This window comes from Strigops habroptila, chromosome 1, assembly GCF_004027225.2.
Source record: "Strigops habroptila isolate Jane chromosome 1, bStrHab1.2.pri, whole genome shotgun sequence".
Classification (NCBI taxonomy): Eukaryota; Metazoa; Chordata; class Aves; order Psittaciformes; family Psittacidae; genus Strigops; species Strigops habroptila.
The window spans coordinates 72,339,967-72,358,965 of NC_044277.2; the positions used below are offsets into that span (position 1 = coordinate 72,339,967).

At 37.3% G+C, this 18,999-nt stretch overlaps 1 protein-coding gene across 3 annotated transcripts in view; it reads left to right on the top strand.

The window, feature by feature from the left end:
* ADCY2 (adenylate cyclase 2) overlaps positions 1-18,999 on the top strand; it is a 217,687-nt gene that overhangs the window by 106,176 nt on the left and 92,512 nt on the right. The gene's annotated exons all lie outside the window — the stretch shown is intronic.

The following is an 18,999-nucleotide window of genomic DNA, read 5'->3' on the forward strand; positions in this document are numbered from 1 at the left end:
CTATCCCTATTCTGCTGGGCACTTGGGTTGCATACTGGCTGAAGTTGCTGCTACATTTAAGGTAGTCTTAAGGAGAACATTTTACAGTAAAGGCAGGCTTTGATGATTAGATGTAAAATCTGCATAAGGTACTGTTGCAGGAGAGGCTGTGTAAGAGCAGTCATTTATAAGTTTCCACCTCTGCCTCCATGAGCTGTGTGCAATGAATCAGTAGGCTTTGTAACTGGTAGTACATAATGCACATTTTACTATCTGTTGAGAATATGGGTGAGAGTATCTCCAAATTAGTTCCAGTGAGATAGCTTGTGAGTGCAGAGCAACTAATGCCAGGTATCTGCAGACTGGGCAGTCTCCAGTGATGCGGAGCTGATGTGATGGCTTCTAGGCTTGTAGTGACTCTGTGGAAGATGGTTAACACTGTTGCCTGTGCTTAGGCCTCAGCTGCCAAAAGGATATATGCAGACCATAATCAAACAGAACAATTGATAGAAGGCAACAAGGTCTCCTTTATTCAGGAGAGACCTGTGAGACCTTAGCTTGCTGAGCACAGCTGTATGGGCCCAGGTTTCTGCTATTGGTTGTTTTTTTCCTGCAGACATAGGAAATGCATTGGTGTATCTGCAAAAAGCAGGAGGGTGTGTTACTAGACACTGTCAGTAGGTGAACTCAAAGGGATAAGGATGCTGCTTTTAGAAGGAAGTAGTTAGAACATATGTAGTGCTAGCTGGTGGTTTCTCTGAATGTGTGTTATTTGCTAAACACTACTAATTTCTATGGGAAGACATAAGAAAGTAGTTTTGGTTTCCTGGCACTTCTGAAGGTATTACAGAAATGGTTTAGAAGCTGACAATGGAGAGAAGCAAAACTATCTTGAACTCTGTGCCAGATTCTTCTTTGTGGTTTGTGGGAGTTTCATATATGCTGGAGCCCAGCAAGATGAAAAGCAGCAACATCTTTTGTTTCTATATTGGGTTGTTGTTAAAGAGTAATGAAGGACATTGTACATAATTTGTTATGTATATTTGTGTTTTGATAGAAATAAACATTCATATTATTTAAGACACCTACACAGATCTAAGTAGCATATTGCAGGTCTGGATTAATAACGGATCAATGTCTCATTAAATGGAAATGAAGTACTTATGAATGCTAATGATCTTTTTAACCTCCCATGAGCCATTAGCTCATCAGAACTTATACAGACTTCTTTAGCCTTTATCCTCTCAACCTCATAATATCCTCATAATGTCCTTTATCTCATGTCACAGTTTTTACAGTAAAAAAGACAAGGAGGTGCACTTCTTTATTATTGCACTTATGAATGCTAGATACTTAATGTGAAAAAGTAAATGAAGACTAATTAGATAAGTTTTGGTTTTGTGGTTTTGGTTTTTTTTCTTTTTCCCAGGGTTAATGTACTTCTTTCTTTGCAAAATATTTGTTCAGAAATTGATGTACCTTAGTCTGTCTTTTAATACTGCTTGCTTTGCCAAGAAGATACAGAAGATCATCCACATTGCTAGAATTCAGGGAGCTAGTCAATCATATTGCTGACTGTTTTTAGAGGATTGGGATACATTGGAACTGTAGGAGCAGGTGCATTTTAAAAAAAGCCATTGAGTTTTATCAAAGTATTTATTAGCCTGTGAAAAATTGTAGCATGACCCTTGATTCTACTTGATTTAATTTACTTGAGTGAGAAGTAACACTACTTTTATACAAGTGCAGAGCGTAGGATGTGCTTCTAAATGCTTAGGGCTACAGATCAAATTGCAGTTTTTTCCAGATCAAGGACATTATGTTTTTATAATTGTTTTTAAAAGATGTACAATTTATATTCCAAATTATTCCATGGATTTCCTCTTACTGTGTTTGAGAGTAGGCTCATACAAATGTAGCCACCTATTGTATTTCAGCTGGGCTTTTTTTAGTCTTTGAATAGCCTTTTTGAGAATACCATTTTGATAGTATCAATACATAAGTATATTGAATTACCACTCAACAGTTATGCCAAAGAACTCAAGAGAAATGCTATATTCATCATTTTTGAGTGAGACCAGCATACATTAGTAACTGGTTAAATAGCGGTGTGCATATGTATACCAAGGTACAAGTTAGACGTGTTGTGCCCACACCACTGTGTATTTCTGTTAAGGCATGGCAAAGGCTGGCGGCTTCCAGGGATATGGGGGGTGACACTCCAGCAAGTGTCCTCACCAGTCCTCATTAGGGTCCTCGCCAGCCAGGGCCCTGTCCCACAGCACAGGAAGAGTTGGGCAAACCCAGTTGCTGGCAACCAGGGTCAAGCAAGAGTCCAGAACGCTAGCCAAGTTTGTGGTGATGAGGCAGGTCTGAGGCCAAGCCAGGAAGTCAATCCACAGCTCAGGGTCAGGTCCAGCAATTGCTAGGCAGGTCCAAGGTGAAGCTGGGAAATCAGTCCAGGGGCCAGGATCAACAGGGTCCACAGCCAGTGCCTTCAGCAGAGCTCAAGCAGTGGCTGAGCTGAAATGCGGCTCCTGGGCCATGGGCACAAGGCTGAGGCCAAAGTGAGGTTGGTCAGGGCGAGACAGTGCCCCAAAAGCCTTTACAGTTTCATCTGATTTATTGCATAGGACTCATACTTAGGCTTGGCTTGGGTTTGCAGTGTATTATATATGTTTGCCTGCAGCTGTAATGTATAAATGTTTATGTGTATCAAGAACTACACTTTTTATGAACTCTGGTTTCGTAGGGTTGTATTTGATAACACTGGACACTCTGGATTTTGACAGGACAAATTTTCTGATAGGACAAGGGGTAATAGCTTTAAATTGAAAAGGGGTAGATTTAGATTAGGTATTAGGAAGAAATTCTGTACCATGAGGGTGGTGAGGCGCTGTCACAGGTTGTCCAGAGAAGCTGTGGCTGCCCATCCCTGGCAGTGTTCAAGGCCGGCTTGAATGGGGCTTTGAGCAACCTGGTCTAGTGGAAGATGTCCCTGCCCGTGGCAGGGGGTTGGAACTAGATGATCTTTAAGGTCCCTTCCAACCTAAACCATTCTATGATTCTATGATTTTATTTCCATTAGTGTACTTTGTTGTGAGAGTCACTTTTAAACTCCTGTGGTAAAAGGCAGTATTTTAAATGCCCACTCTGGTGTTTCTCACGCAGCTTTTCTATCTTTTCAGTGTATATAAAAGAGAAATGTAAAACTCTTCTGACTTCTGTTAAGGCGCAGCCTTATTTCAAGGTATATATTTAAAATAGCCTCTCATAATGTTATTTGTCTCACTGATACAGCATGGCTGACAGTTTGTAGGGATAATGACTCACTAACACTGAGTGCAAGATCTTACCACTGACAAGCAGTTAGCATAATCGCTTTTCTCTCTTCTGGTGCTTTGCATCATGAAACGTAGGAATATACACTGAGAAATCCTTGCAACATCACAGGGAGGTGTTTGCAAGGTGTTGGTGTTCAGTGGGTTCTCTAAATGCTGTCTTTGAAAAGGAAGCAGCATAATGATGGTTTTAGAAACAATGGTCAGATAGCAGATGAAAATGAATGAGGTTTCAAATAATTGAGTGGGATTTTGTTTTTTCACTAAAACATGGTGAAGCAATACCATTCAGTACAGGAACTCAAATATTTTAATATTGTTTTTAAATTAATGTAAACCAGAGAAGCCTCATACATTTCTAAGACTTGAGACTGTTAGTAAAGAACAGAAACATTTGAAATATATTATTTTTGAACTAATATATAAAATGTGGATTCCTGTAAGTTCAAATAATGCATTTTAAAATGTAAGCTAATATTTTCAAGAACATTTTCATAGTTCTTCTAAGGGCTTCCTCATTTCTTTTTTCTTGTTTTGTTTCCCCACAGAGCTTCAAAGTTAGTAAACAGGAACAAAAACTAATTTGGGTCTTTTAAATTTTAGAATCCTTTTTCTACTCCAGGCATGTTCGTACACATACATGAGTGAGGTGCCAATCTTTTGTATTAATCTACATGTCATTACCAGAATTGTAGCATGTTTGAGGAAGAACTTACATCCAAAGTTCTTCATGTGGAAGATGGATAGAGTGTGCAAATAGAAACTGGAGGGAATCCACTGAAGGGCTACAGAGGTGATTAGGGGACTGGAGCTCATGACAGGTGACAAGAATTAGGGAATTTGGGATGTTTAGTCTGCAGAAGAAAAGGCTCGGGGCCAAAAACTAACATCCACCTGAAGGAGCTTATGGAGAAGATGTGGTCAGATCTTTCTCAATAGCACACAGTGAAAGGATGAGAGGCAATAGGCATGAGCTGTGACAAGGGAAATCGTGGCTGGAAGGAGGCAAACAGTTTTTCCACAAGAGAGGAGTTAAGCAGTGGGAAAGGCTGCCTGGAGAAGTGGTGGATTCTGTGTGCAGGGAGATTTTCAAGACTCAACTGGAATCTTTCACTAAGTCTGTAGTTTTCTTTAATGTCTTTCCTATAGCAGAGTGTTGTGAAATACAGGAACACTGTGATTTCAGATAGAGAGAAATGAAAAGGTAAGAGCCCCCTTGAATCATATCCTACACTGTCAAAGGAATGGTTTTTATATCAGCAGAAAAATCTTAGCAGGTACTACTGAAATTCTTGCAAGTTTCCAATACCGACTCTTTGCTTACAGAAATTTAACACCAGAAATAATGTAGGCTTTTTTTTCTCCAACTTGTTGATGAGAAGAATAGTAATTTTGCAAGAAGAGTGTATCTTTGTTATCTAAAGTTGAGTGATTTGAAAATTACATAGGTACCTGTTGTCATGTCGTTACATTCAGGTTGCTCAGTCACTGAAGATGTTAAAATGGATTACATAAGCATCATGACACTACAGTAAGAATATTTTCTGATATTTGTTTAAGAATCTGCAACTGATTTTCACTGGAGGTTCAGTATTTTAATAAAAATCTGAAACACTGATTTCAAGAAACAGCTGAAAAGGTTCTTGGTTCTTACCTGAAGGCTTAGAAGTACTTCTGTTGGTTCTACATTTTAGAATTGTTTCTTTATTTACATGCTGAGTCATTTCACATAAATGGTGTTTTTAAATGGAGAATCAGTAGATATTGGTAGATTTAAAATTAACAGTACAAAAATCTTCTGGGTACAGAAACATTTAGTGTAGATGTTTGACTAAAAGTAGGTCACTTGTTAAAGGTCCAAAATGCAAATTTAAGAACCTGCTTTCAGCACTAAGGTTTGATAGTCCAGCTGTCTTAGATTATGTTTTGACTTAGGTTGTGTTTTAGAAAGTACATTTCACTGATAAATTTCATATGGCTAGTATAATAATTTTACGTCATACACCAGTTGTTTACTGGTGAAAATAGACCATATGATATTTATGATGCCTTTTTGCTTTTTCAGTCTAGGTTATCCTACTCATCATACAGTAGCTGTTTAGTACTATTATTTCTATTTATGACCCCTATAATGTTTTTAATGAACATTAGCGATTATAGTGTAATGATGTGTGTGAAAGGGGTAAAGTGAATGTGAAATTTAGCATTAGCATTCTACAACAAAGTAGGAAGCTTGATTTAGCACAAGAGGAACTAAGGAGAATAACTTAAAGTAGGATATTTTCAGTGTGTATGTATGCTTCTCTATTCTTTGTCTCTAATGTAGAAGAGTGTTTTTAAAAGATTTCATTAAAAAATCACTGTGTCACATAGACCTTTACTTCATTAAGTTTGGCAGAATAATGGATAAGTACATAACAGTAGGTCGATCATTTTACAATCATAATTGTTCTTTTTATATTGTTCTGTCGATGTCAGTGGTTCAAAGATGGTTATTTTTGGCCTCAGAAATTAACACTTCAGAGGCCAGTAAAACAGAGGGCTTTCAGTATCTGTTCTCATTGTCTTTGTTTACTCTTACTAATATTTTTAGCTTTTTGAACTGACATTGGGATATGGTGTTCTGCTGCCTCTTCTACCAAGATGTCTGTACCTTTGTGATTCTTAACAAGAAAGCTGCTGTTCTGAATTGGAGAGATTGTGATAATGAAGTGTATTCAGAATGAAATTGTGGGCTTGTCCCAGTTTACCACTATTTCCATACTAGAAGTATATTTACAAAGCTAGTGCACCAGGGCTAAACTGTCTGGTTTTCAGGTCTTTACGGTGTAATTTTATGTAGTCTAAACATATTCTTAAGGATTAGTTTGTCATAAAAGTGGTGGCTGCAATGGAACAGTATTCTTTCTACTTTCTGGAACACATGTTTAATTTCTGAATATCTCTGGAGGAAAAAAAAAAGGCATTGGTATATTTGAGTACTTGTGAATAAATCATAGGGAATAATTAGGGCTCTCCTGTCACTATTAGTAAAACAACTGAAACTTTAACCATCATTCTTAGTGACTCTGCACTAGCTACTGGATTACCCTGAAGATTTTTCCACTTCTTTAAATAGACCAATTCTCTTAATAGCATCACTGCATGTGCTGTAAATGTATCTCTGACATTTACTCTGCTTTAATAGGGGCTATACTGTTCATTCACTTCAATCCTATTTGGAGGCATCTCAAAATAGCCTATTTCATGCTGGCTTTTATTATTCACTGGGAAAACAAGAAAAAATTGATTTTAGCATTTTCTTGTAGGGAAAGGTACTACACAAGTTTAATGCATCTATATATTTGGTAATAATAAGTATTTTATTGCACTATTACCAAAGAAGTATCTGTCATTTGTTGCAAAGATGATGATGATATTGTACAGTGAGAGACACCTAGAAAGCATTTAAGTGGATGGATTTCGTTTTGATTGCTTTGGATATACAATAAAAATATAACATTTCCCAGATGTGTTTTTTTCCTTTTTTCCACATCCATATTGGATTATAATTGGACCCTTTTTCCACATCTATAACGGTTTTTTCTTGGACCCTCTTTTTTAGTGCTGTAAACATTACAGTAAATTCATTAGGTAGTTTTCAGTTTGCATGGCTGCAATTGCCTTTTTTTTTCCTCTCTTGATTCCTTTTCATGATGCTTATTGGTTCAGTTGGCACTTTCATAGTCCTAAACATACCACTGTGTTTTCTGAAAAAAGGTCTGAAGCAATAGACTATCCAATAAATATAAGGGATACTGGCAAAATGTTTTTTTGCTCACAGTGACTTGTGAGCCTCAAAAAGCAGTGGTGGAACATTCTTTGCACAAAACATGTTGACTGAGGGGATAGTCCAAGCTCTTACTATCCAAACCAGCTACTGTGCTGTACTTTTATGTCATGTCCAAGGCCTGTAGGTCAATAAAGCAATAGCAAGGGTAGTGATAGGAGGTACAGAGGCTTTGTATATGCCTTGCTGACCAGAGCTTTTTTTAAGATAGAAAAGATATTCAATTCATTGCCTGCAAATGGATCATGTACTACATTAGCAATCTATATCTTATTTAAAGTCTTGGAGTTACTCTTTCATAATACTTCAGTATTTCAAAAGTTGCTTAGAAGCTTCCGCCCTCTAGAGATGGAGTAGTGAAGTGGAGTGGTTGGTTAGCCCTCTTTATATGCAGCTTTTCAGTTTACCCCTTTTGAAAACTCAGAACTACAGAAGCCCATCAGGTGTGGGATACTGCCCTTTCAGTGCTTTTTCAGGGATCTGAGAAATTACCTTGAAATGTGTGGAGAAACACTACTGACAGAAAGACCACTTTTTTGAAGTTATTTTCGAATTTTTGCTCTGCTAAATTGCTTGTAGGAGCTATGAGACATCCCTTATGTAGAAAGAAGGCTTATCATGTTTAGAAATGTTAGAAACTGTGCCTTTCACCCCAGGGAATGTATATTTTATTGTTAGGGGTAGAGATCTGTTACTGGAAGTCTAGTTATCTACATGAAGACACTCATACTGTCCACTATTTTGAAATGAATGGTTTAGCAAAATGCCTTTTGCAAATATCTACTACGCAGGTCAATAGAGACACTGCAGTTCTTGCATGTAATGTTTTTTTCTACCTTAGGACTTCATAGAGAGAAAAGATCATGTACCATTTTGCCGTGCAGTAGATGAGATTTCAGCTGCTTCTCTGTGTGTTGATCTGCAGTAATTTATTGCAGCTAACATCCTCAGATAAACCAATGAGTCACACTGCTTTGCTTTAAGGCTAAAAGGTATAGTTTAAGCAGATAGTAATTGCCGTGTTTTCATAGATATCCTGATAATTCTGATGAAATATGTAGCTGGCAGGCAAATGTAAATTTTTGTCATGCCACCTGCAATTTTGTCAGCCACATCACAAAACCTAAAATTAATAGCTAAAATGTACTTATTTTGTAGAAAGAGAATGTATTTTGACAGTGAGTCCAAAGTTTTTAATTGCTAATTATTCTCATAATTCCCTCATTTTTAAATTGACATTTTATTGCCAGTTAAAAATTATTTAAATCAGACTAGATCCCTTTGTCCTTACTGTTCTTGCTATGTCTTTTTCAGCTTTCTACATTAAAAAATATTCTCTACAAGTAGGGGTTTTCTTTTACATACAGAATTTCTCAGTCATGTCAGAAACATCCTTATAATATTGTAAATAGTTTGAACATCTTAAAGGATTATCTTCAGTGAGGATTTTCCAGGCATCTGATCATTCTTGTGCCCTTTTACTGAGCTCATTCATGATTTCTCATATAATTGTCATAGCAAGAATATATGAACACACTATTGTCAATAATGCTCTTTGTGAATGGCCTATAAAAACATAAAGATCCATAAAGAAGTCTTTTTAACAAGTCTACAGGTCACATTGGCCTCATTAGCAGCAGCAGCAGCATACTGGGAGATCCTGCTCATTTGGTTAAGTAAAGTACTACAAACTTTATATTATTTCCAGAATTATTGCTTTCCAACATACCTGCTTCCATACTGTAAATAGGTGTTTTGATACTGAATTTCCTTTGGGTATTTTAAATACCTTCTGTATTGCTGCTCACAAATAGTTCTGTATTTTTGTAGCATTGTTAATAATCCTGTCACTTCTAAATATCATCTTTACATCACTTCTCATGTTTTTTTATGATTTCGAGTGATTGTCCATGTGAACATTTGCCTTGACAGTGCACATATGCTAAAGAACTTCAGTTAGAGACATTTTAACCCTATGTGATACTATATTCTTCCTCCTTCATTGTGCACAGGTTATAAAGGGAGATGTGTGCTTATTGTCTTAACGTCCTCTCAGCGATCCGGCTAAATTTGGACTTCAGACTGTAGGAAACACTCTTAAGGGAAAAAGATAACTCTGGAAAATACACTAGCCCCAGGTGCTTTCAACAAAAAGTACATACCAAGTGGTAGATACCAAGTTTAGAAGTCCGCTCTGCTACCTTCTAAGAGCTCAGCTGGTTGTGTACAAGGACACCTTGCTAATAAGAGCGGTTATGAAGAAAGTTGTAAGAAGTTACTGTATAGTATCCTTGCTTGCTCCTTCCCTTGGGTTGCTTTTTGGTGCGTCTATCACCCTTGGTCCCCACCTGAGCTACATTGCAGCTGCATTGCAGTCATGCCTGTGCCATCTAACTTGTTGAGCTGGATCCTAACCCACAGATTTGACTTTATGGCTTGACCTCATATCTGCCTGTCACAATGCACTTGACTGGAGATCGCTGGACCGTGGCTTACCCTGGAGATGTGGTTACCAGATCTCCAGACCCTGACTTGCTGACACAATTTTATACTTTGTTGTTGATGAGATCTTGAGTCCTGCTTCTTGTCCACCAACTCTTGGGGAGTCCTGTGACTCTTGGCCCCCAACTTGTCTTCCCTTGCAAAACAGTCTGCCCTTGCTGCTCAGTGACTATTAGGGAGACTAATGGGGGGGTTTTTTATGATACTTTATCAACTCTTCTAATTTATTGTACTTTGACTATTTCTTGGGTGTTTTATCTAAACCTATCTTCTAGACAGAAGAAATAAGCATCTTCCAAACCACTTTGTGGATCTCAGACAAGGGGTCCGTCTCTTGTGACATTAACGGGAAAGGCGTTCCTCCACCACTACTCACTGTTTTTGGCCTTGCCAAATTCCAGCCACAAAGAGTTCCCTCCTAGATTTGGTGAATCTACTCTAACTTTGGGAGGTCACAGGTTGTTTAAGGAAAGCCAAAGACAGGAGACAGGAGAATACCTTAATACCTATCTAACAGTGGCTACCATGCTTCTACAGGGTAACATTGCCATGCTGGACACACAACGCTCATCTCCTGGTTGTTGTTCGCTTCAAAGCCAATCCTGATGGACTAGCTGATATTTAATTTCTTGCTCATCCTCTCACCCCAGGAGTATTGTGCATCTAAGATAATTTTAATTGTCCCAGCACAGACAAGGCTGCTGATTTCAAGTCTATCTGTCTTCATCTGTTTCTGCACACTGTTGTGAAACTTGGCATTGGGCTAGATCTCCTTATGAAAGAATTGAAGGGAACTCTGCATGTCATGATCAAGAACCTGACAGTTTGGGTGTTTTAAATGATGTGAATGAAGAAGATCCTCATGACTAGAAGAACAAGAATCTATTTCTATGGATTTTCTATGAATGTGTTTCTATGGTTGGCAATGCACTTTTTTTTGATTGATGTGTGAAGTATTCTGTAATTCTTGAGAAAGTCTATCTGCATTTGATTCCAAAATATCTTTGAGAATTAAGATATCCATTCTTTATTTAATCAGGAAAACTTAATTTATAGTTAATTTGGGCTTGCACTTGCAAAAACTATGGAGTTCATATTTTTCTCATCTGCCTGCAGGATGCTTTCTTAATAGACTCATTTGGGGTTTTCCACTGGACAAAAGTCTGATATTTGTGGTGGGAACTAAACTTAGGTTTGATTAGTGTAAAAGGAAAATGATTTGAACAATAGCTTCTTGTTTCCCCCTCAACCTTTTAATGAAATAAGCTGTGCTTTTAGTAATGATTCAGCTACAATTGCAGAAGAGATGAAGGTTGGCATAACCAATTACAGTAGATTTTTCAAGGCAGGGTCAGACACTAAACACAACTGAAGTTTTGCCTAGTTTTTCATTCTTGGTGGGTTTATATCACAGATGTCATTCATCTTTAGCAGAGGCAACTTTTCATAGCGGGTATTAAAATGTCTATGTCTTCTTAAATACAGTGAGATTTCTTAGAAAGATCTCTTGGGTTTTCCTTTCTAGAGAAAACTGCTTTCTTTCCTTTTGAATGGTCATTGGATTCATCAGTTTATACTCAAAGATAGTGTTAGGAATATGACAGTCTTTTCCCATAGGTCACCAGGCTTCTCTTCAGGCAATTCCTTTATATTCGAGGTATTGGTAAGATGGTAAAACTCATGCTTGTGGATGCTTGCTGAAATAAGAAAGAAAAGCTTCTTACTAGTAAGTAGAGGTTCTGTGAACTATGTTCCTCTGAAAGATGTTCACAGCCTGTGTGCCTTGCTGATTCTCAGAGCCATGTTTTATGCTTTGTTATGTTTTCATTTTCTTTTAAATAAAGAATTTTTGAGATTGAAAGGAATGTACTCAATTTATAGGGGAAGAATAAGGGAACATGCTGATACTGTTACTATTAGAGCTAAAAGGTGCACGTTCAACATCAGATGCATGGGAATATGCATACCTGCAGCATGGCTATGTATACTAGCTCTCAGAGAGTTTAGACATTGAAGCAAGTAATTTTCTGTTAAAAGCATTAAAATTATTAATGCTTCCAGATTATCAAATAGCTTTAAGGAAACCTTTGATGACATGCTACTCAAAATACTTGACAAAAAAAATGTATTTCTCAGTAAACAGCATTTTAAAATCTGTCAGGAAGCTGGATTGTAAGTAATTCAATCTGTGCTAATTTTTAAACCAGAATGTTGAATAACACTAAATCATATGTTTGTATAAATCTAAATTATCACGTGAACAGTTGTCTTTACCATCAACAAATGTCCTCTCATTAAAAAACCAAAACAAAAAAACTTTACAGATGCCTTAGTTCTTTAGGTAGCTCTGGTTTAAATGAAGCTTTTGTGTTTGATTGTGGCTGAAGGTAAATTTGACATCTTGATAAAAATCTGCTTAACCTTTTTAAAATGCTGTAGTGGTGAAAGTAAACACCGTCCCTGAACTTCCTCTGCCTGTATTTCCTTATTTCACCGAAACCTGACACTTTCCTTCTAAGCCCTTACTAGAGCCACTAATGAATTCTTTCTAGCCTCCTCCAGTTCTAATGTGTTTTCTGGTGACAGATTCAAAAAGGAATAAAGAGGAAAAAAAGAGAAGTGAGAGAGAGAACAGAAGTCCACAGATTTAATCACTTACCGCTTTTACAACCACCTCTTACATATCTATTGAAACCCATTTTGTGAACTTAGCTTGTTCCTTTTAAAAAAGAGGGATTTTTGTATAACTGAAATGTTCAGCCAGTTTTCATAAGCAGAAGCAGAATTGTAGAGAAGACCCTGCTAGACCTCCTTTCAAAATATAATTCATAGAAGGCTTTATTTCTACTTTGGAATGTTTTAGTAAAATGTAGAAAAAGAAATTTCAAGCATGAAGAGGTTACTTAATCCTTCTCCTTGCTTGCGGGAGGGACTGAGTATACTTGAAACATCCTCAATAGATGTCTGTCCAACCAGCTTTTCAAAATCTGGAGCTTCTGTACCTTTCCTAGACAATCTGTTCCCCTCAGTTTCTATCTTTGGGGAATATTTTCCCCATTGCCCAAATTAAATATCCTGCAATGCAATCTAATCCTGTGAATGCAATTCACAGTGGCTGTGAAATAAGGTTTACTTCCTTCCTCTTTATTACAGCCTTCTGTGCACCTGAAAGCTATTGCCCCTTCCCTGCTTAGTTATCCCTTTACTAGGGCAAACAAGCCCGGTTTCTTCCACTGTGGCTTGTAGGCCATGTTTTCTACACCTCTGATATTTTGTGTTGTCAGACTTTCTCCAGTTGGTCCAGGTGATTTTCTGTAATGTTACAACAATGGCAGTGCTATTTTTCTTTTTAAGTTCAGTTTGACACTTCAGAGGATGTTGGAGTATAATGTGCTATTGTCCTCTCATCTTTGCATTTCCCAAGGTTTGTTTAAAAATCAATTTACTAGAGGGCAGATAGAGTCAGCAATTAGTTCCAATCCAGCACAACAGAATGGGTTTATCTTCACTGTTTGATTTCTCACCACTCCATTCTATATAGTAATTTCTCCTACTTTCAGAGTGTATCTACATAAACCACCATGTACTTAACTGAATTACAGATCTTCATTCAAGGACAAGTTACTTTTGTTTATTTTCTGTAACCAAAATCTAATAGAAATATGTAGTATTTATCTGTTTCCTCCTAAAGTGAGGAAAAAAAAAATCACCTCTAGCACTTCAGTCTACTGTAATTTAAAGTGCTTTCATGTTTTAAATATTTTTAATACAACTCAGCTATTTATGTAGGCTAATACCCCAATCTAAGAAAAAAAAAAACCAAAACATGACTGCAATGTTAATGTCCTTTAGTCAGTTACAATGAAGTCTGCAATACCCCTGAAATCTTGTACCTTGGCATCGCAAAGAAGCATATTGTCTCAGCCTTGTTGTAACTTCAGATGCCTTCCTCTTAACACCAGGTAGGGTTTTTGTTGCAACTGCTTGTATTTGAAAGCTCTTTCATAGTGTCACTCCTTTGACTGCGTAAGGATTTTCTGCTTGCAGCTAATATGCATTTGTGGCTGCTCTGTATTTGAATAAACTGTTGCCTTTTTCCCCACACTGTTACTTATATCCACTGCTTTGTATTTCCTTTTTACTAGTGAAGTAATGAAATCTGATGGAGCAAAGAATTGAAGATTACTTTTCTCAGATTAATCACTTTGAATACCCCAAACATCCTGTAAATCATTTCATCAAGAAGCATTCCTTTTCCTCTACCATTTGCATTTTTGGCATCCTTAGTCTTTATCAGATATTCTTGTTAAAAGGATCTCAAAATTAGTTTTATTCTCTTAAATATCATTCTGTTTCCTTCTTTCATGTCTCTCTCTGCCAATAAATTGGTGTATACTTTCATGCCTCTTTTCATCTCTTGGGACCTCTCCTTCATTCCTCACGTATATCTTTCTTCTTTTAAAATACTTTTTTTTTTTTTTTTTTTTTTTTTTTTTCCCCTGTACAGTCGTTCTGGGAGATTTTTATCCCTATAAAAGCCAGGAGCAGTTCACTTTTTGAAAACATACCATTTTCACTCCTACTACTGTCTTCCTTTTGTGTGATTAGTCAAATCAGTGCTTGTAAATATTTGTGAGTGTCTGATATGCTGGTCCTGTTCAAACTTTATTCACCTTCCATATTCCCACTTCCTAATATTTTAGATGGCCACTAATTGCCGTTCAATAAAAACTCCAAGAACCTGCCTGCTACTTCCCCCTAGACAGTCTGTGCAAAGAATGATAAACTCTTGAAAATACTGAAACATGACAGCTGAAGTGAAGTCCCAGCTATTCTGTATTCTCAGCCTCTCACTGAGAATGAGGAACTGCTTGGGGAGAGAACGATACTTTGCCAATGGCAAATGCAACAACATCGGGAGGCTTCAGTCACATCCATATGGGTCGGGTAAATGTTGTGGGCCATAATCTGGTTTGGGTTATTATGATACAGAATGCATAGGCATGCAGACATAAGCTTACTAGGGTCAAACTTTTAAGCTAAGTTCCTTCTCAATTCTTAAGCTAAATGGAGAAATCCCATAAGGAAAGTAAGCCTTGATTTATACCCTGAGCATTGTATGTGAGCATGCCTGCATGGTTTAAAGGAAAAAAAACCAAAACCAACCAAACAAGAAAACCCAAACTCAAAATTAATGTTACCTTTAAAAAAAGAGAACTACACAAATATCAGGAAACTGATTGAAAATAACATTTAAGAGATAACATGAAATCTGAAAAGGCAGGAAGGACACGTGAAGTGTACTTAAACCACCAGAAGAGGCTCAGAGAACAAGTGTATGTATTTAAAATATTCTTAGTAGACCAAAAGTTGAAAAGCAGAGTAAAAGAGATTGCTAGGAATAGAATATAGGAACAGGCACTCTGAAACAAAGGAAATTACCATTTAGCCCAGTATCTTTTTAGCCAGTAGCTTATGCCTCTGAAAAAGTGGAAAAGATAATCTTAAAAATATATGTATATATAGCAATACTTCCCCAGTAATCTGCCTGAGCACAAGGAAATCTGTGGCTCAGTTACTTAAAGCACCAGAATTAATGTTGTTGCATTTAACCATTTTTGACATCCACAAGTCCTGTAGCACGCTTTTTCAACTCGACAACATGTGCTGTGAAAAATAATTTCTTTTTGTTGGTTTTAGTCATTGCCTGCGTTGTTTTATTTGATGCCTGCTTAAGTCGGTCTCAAATCGTCTAATGCCCAGATCGCTGTGTGCCTATTTTAAAGTTTCTTCTTCCTTGCTACTGTCATTGGATTTTTCAAATTAAGCAGTTATCAGCTTTCTCATTATACGTCATCAAATGTGACTGCTCAAGCAGTAAGACAGTACCAAATATGTGTAGCGTTTTTTAATTTTCTACTTTTAGCAGACAGTGGAAATTTACTCTATTGATGACTTTACACAGGATCATGAATTGAAAATTCATTACCTTTAATGATGGCTGAGAAGCCCAAGCATTCTTGCAGCACTGAACAGGAAGATCACTGTAGTTAGGAAACAGTTTAATATTGTGGTGGGTTAGCCATGGCGCACAGTCAAACTCCAACGCAGCTACTCATTCACTCCCCCCCCAAACCCAGCAGGAAAAGAGGAGAAAATATGAAAAAAACCAAAAAAACAAACAAACAAACAAAAAAAAAAACTAACCACAAAACAAAAAAAAATCCCACCAACAAAACAAACCAAACACCAACCAAGGGATGAGAAAGTTCATGGGTCAAGATAAAGACAGGAAATCACTTACGGAATTACCATTGTGGGCAAAACAGACTTAACTTTGGGAAAATTAACTTAATCTCTTGACAACTAACAGTTTTGGCTAATGAGAAGCAAAAGAGACAGATATTAAAGCCACATCTTCTCTTGCCTTTCCCAGACTCAACTTCGCTCCTTCACTCCCAACTCCTCTACCCCTGCCCAAGCAGCACAGGGGGAATAAAGGGGTGGTCATTACATAGCAGTTCCTCTCTGCTGCTGCTCTTTCCTCCTCACAGTTTTCCTCTGCTACAGTATGGGCTCTCCACAGGCTGCAGTTCCTTCAGGCATACCCATCTGCTCTGGCATTGTCCTCCATGCGCTGTAGCATGGGTATCTGCTCCAGCATGGAGCTCCTCCTCTGACCTTGGTGTTCCTGCTGCTATTTCTCCCTCTTTTTTTTGTTTCCTCATCCTCTTTCTGTCCAGCATTTCCTGCCCTCTGTTACATGTATCTTCCCAGAGACACTGCCAGCTTTTGCTGATGGGCTTGGTTGTGTTCTGCAGTGGGTCCATTGCCACTGACCTCTTCCTATAGCAGCTCTCCTGCTGTCAAAACCCTACCACCCATGCCCAGTGCAAACAGGTATCACAGAAGAGAGGTGGAGACCAACATGGGTGACAGTAGCGGGGGAGGCTGGAGGGGAGCTCTCGCTGACAGCTGGTGCTTATGCTGTGTTGCATGTCCTGTGAAACCATGGCCTTGGTGTTCTGAGCCCTTTCTACAGCTTTTCATATTCCATCTTTCTCCTAGTTATTATAAAAAACTATGATTGGAAAAAAATTGGCCCTGATAATTCTTCCTGTTCATTTTGTGACTTTTTCCCTAAAGCCTGTTCTACCGTGACATTAATTTGTATCAACTTCTTTGATTCACAGCCCAGAATTAATAGTTTTGCATCTTCCCAATCTCTTCTTGTCAGTAGGAACAAAAGAAGTTGCCTAGCTTTTTGCCGTCTTTCTGCAGTGCATTTTAATCTTCCTTTGGCTGCACCAACACTGGTTAAACTCCCTGTTAAGAAAAAAAATTCTTCCTTTCTATTGCTCGGAGAAAGTTGCTTCAGAACTTTTTTGCATGCCTTTCAATGATTTTATGCTCTTCTCTATTTCCTGTGTTTGGGAAGAATGTCAGTTTTGGAAGACAGCCTTTCTCCAGTCACATATGTGATCCTTTAGAAATTGTCTAACCAGAGCAGATCCTGACACCTGCCTTCCTTCCCAACTCCAAGCTATACTGGCTACTGTGATCTTTCGAATGTGAAAGGACTGAGGGAAAATAAGGATATAATTTGGCTTTGTTAAATTCCCTTTTCTTTATAGTTCACGTCTGGTTTTGTGCGTGAGTCAGTATATCACAGATACCTTTAATAATGCCCTTTACAGCATTAAAGGGAACCCTCAGGCAGTCCAGAGCTGATATGCTGCAGCTACATTTCTTTTTTTTAATTAATTAAAAAAAAGGCCTAGTGCTCATAGGGATTATGTGCAGCTGTAATATGATCCACACCGACAACACAATTGTGCTTTAGAAGCACAATTACAGTAAAGAGGTTTACTCCAGACGAGTAACTCCTCATCTTTGATTTTGCAATGGACAAAATCTGTCTGTGAAGAATATAATTTTAAATTAAATAACAAATCCATTTTCTCTCCATATTAAAATAAAAATAAATTTAAAAAATGCTGCTGTAGTCTTCCTTCATTTTCTGCCAGGTTATTTTAAAATACATCTTTTCATGGTTGCCATATGTTAATAATGAACATTTGTTTTCTGGTACCAGGGTAAAAAGTATGTTCAACTTGTTATAGTAGTTATAAAAATAGACGATGGAAACATTAGTCTCCCTGGGACTGTTATTGTGGCATACAAATGCTCTGCAAATATGTCCATGGATGTCTGGAGTTTTGTGTTGCTCTAACAAGATAATTTAAACAAAATCACAATCTTTTGTTTTTCTTTTTATACCAGCTTTTTATGTTAAATATTTCTTTTATATGTCATTTTTTGTTGTTCTATTAACATTTCTAATGAGAGTTGATTGCTTATCTTGTGGGTGTTCTGTGATAAACTTTCTCTCCATTTTCCTTATTTTGTGTAAACTGTAGAGGTAATTTTCTTCCCCATATGCATTTTCTAGAGCTCTTGTAAATTAATGTATGCATCTTCAATGAGGTTGAGGAACAAACAATATGTCACAACCCAATTTAGAATCAGTAGCACATGAATAACATGTTGTTGTTAGCTGAAGACCCATTATTTTTTGCATATAAAATGCAATTAAATATTATTGTTAGTAGTTTTGTCCAAGCTCTGTGCAAGGATTCTCAATTATACCAACAGACTGTCATTAAAAGGCTGTGTAATGCTATAAATAGATGTACTATAACTTACATAAATCATCGTACCAGTTTCTTCCTAAATTTTTTCATTCAGTTGGAATTATTATCCAGCCTTTAAAAGGCATAAGTACATTGCTGTATAGCACGGCATACATTAGCATTTTAAAGATATGACTGGCTGAAGGTGAATTGGTTGGCAGGTGTGAACAGTATGAATGAAGACGCACCTAAAAGAAAAGGAAGTGGCAGTGCTGTAGTGTAATACATCTGGAATGCAAACATGGATGCAGTAGCTGAATCTTGGGAAGCTCTGATGACAGCTATGTTTGGGATACCTTAAAATGCAGGTAGTTGTAAGATCTGCAAAATTTATGATATACTGTCAGGGACATACTTAAAAAAGGAATCAAGACAGCTTGATGCTTGTTGAAACTTTGGTAAAAATAAAAAGTGTATGTTATGAATATGTGTAGGAAAATAGCCATCCATTTTGAGGAGGAAAGTGACTTTTATAGATTATGGTAAAAATATAGAAGCATCTGTTATTCATAGTAATGATTTACAGTGGTTTTCAGAAAAAGCATGCTATAGTTTTCCATACTAGGGAGAGTAAACTAAGTGACTGGAGTCTCAGTGACAAGATAAAAGAAATCTAATGCTATGGAAATTGATAAGGACTTCAACCCTTTTGGGA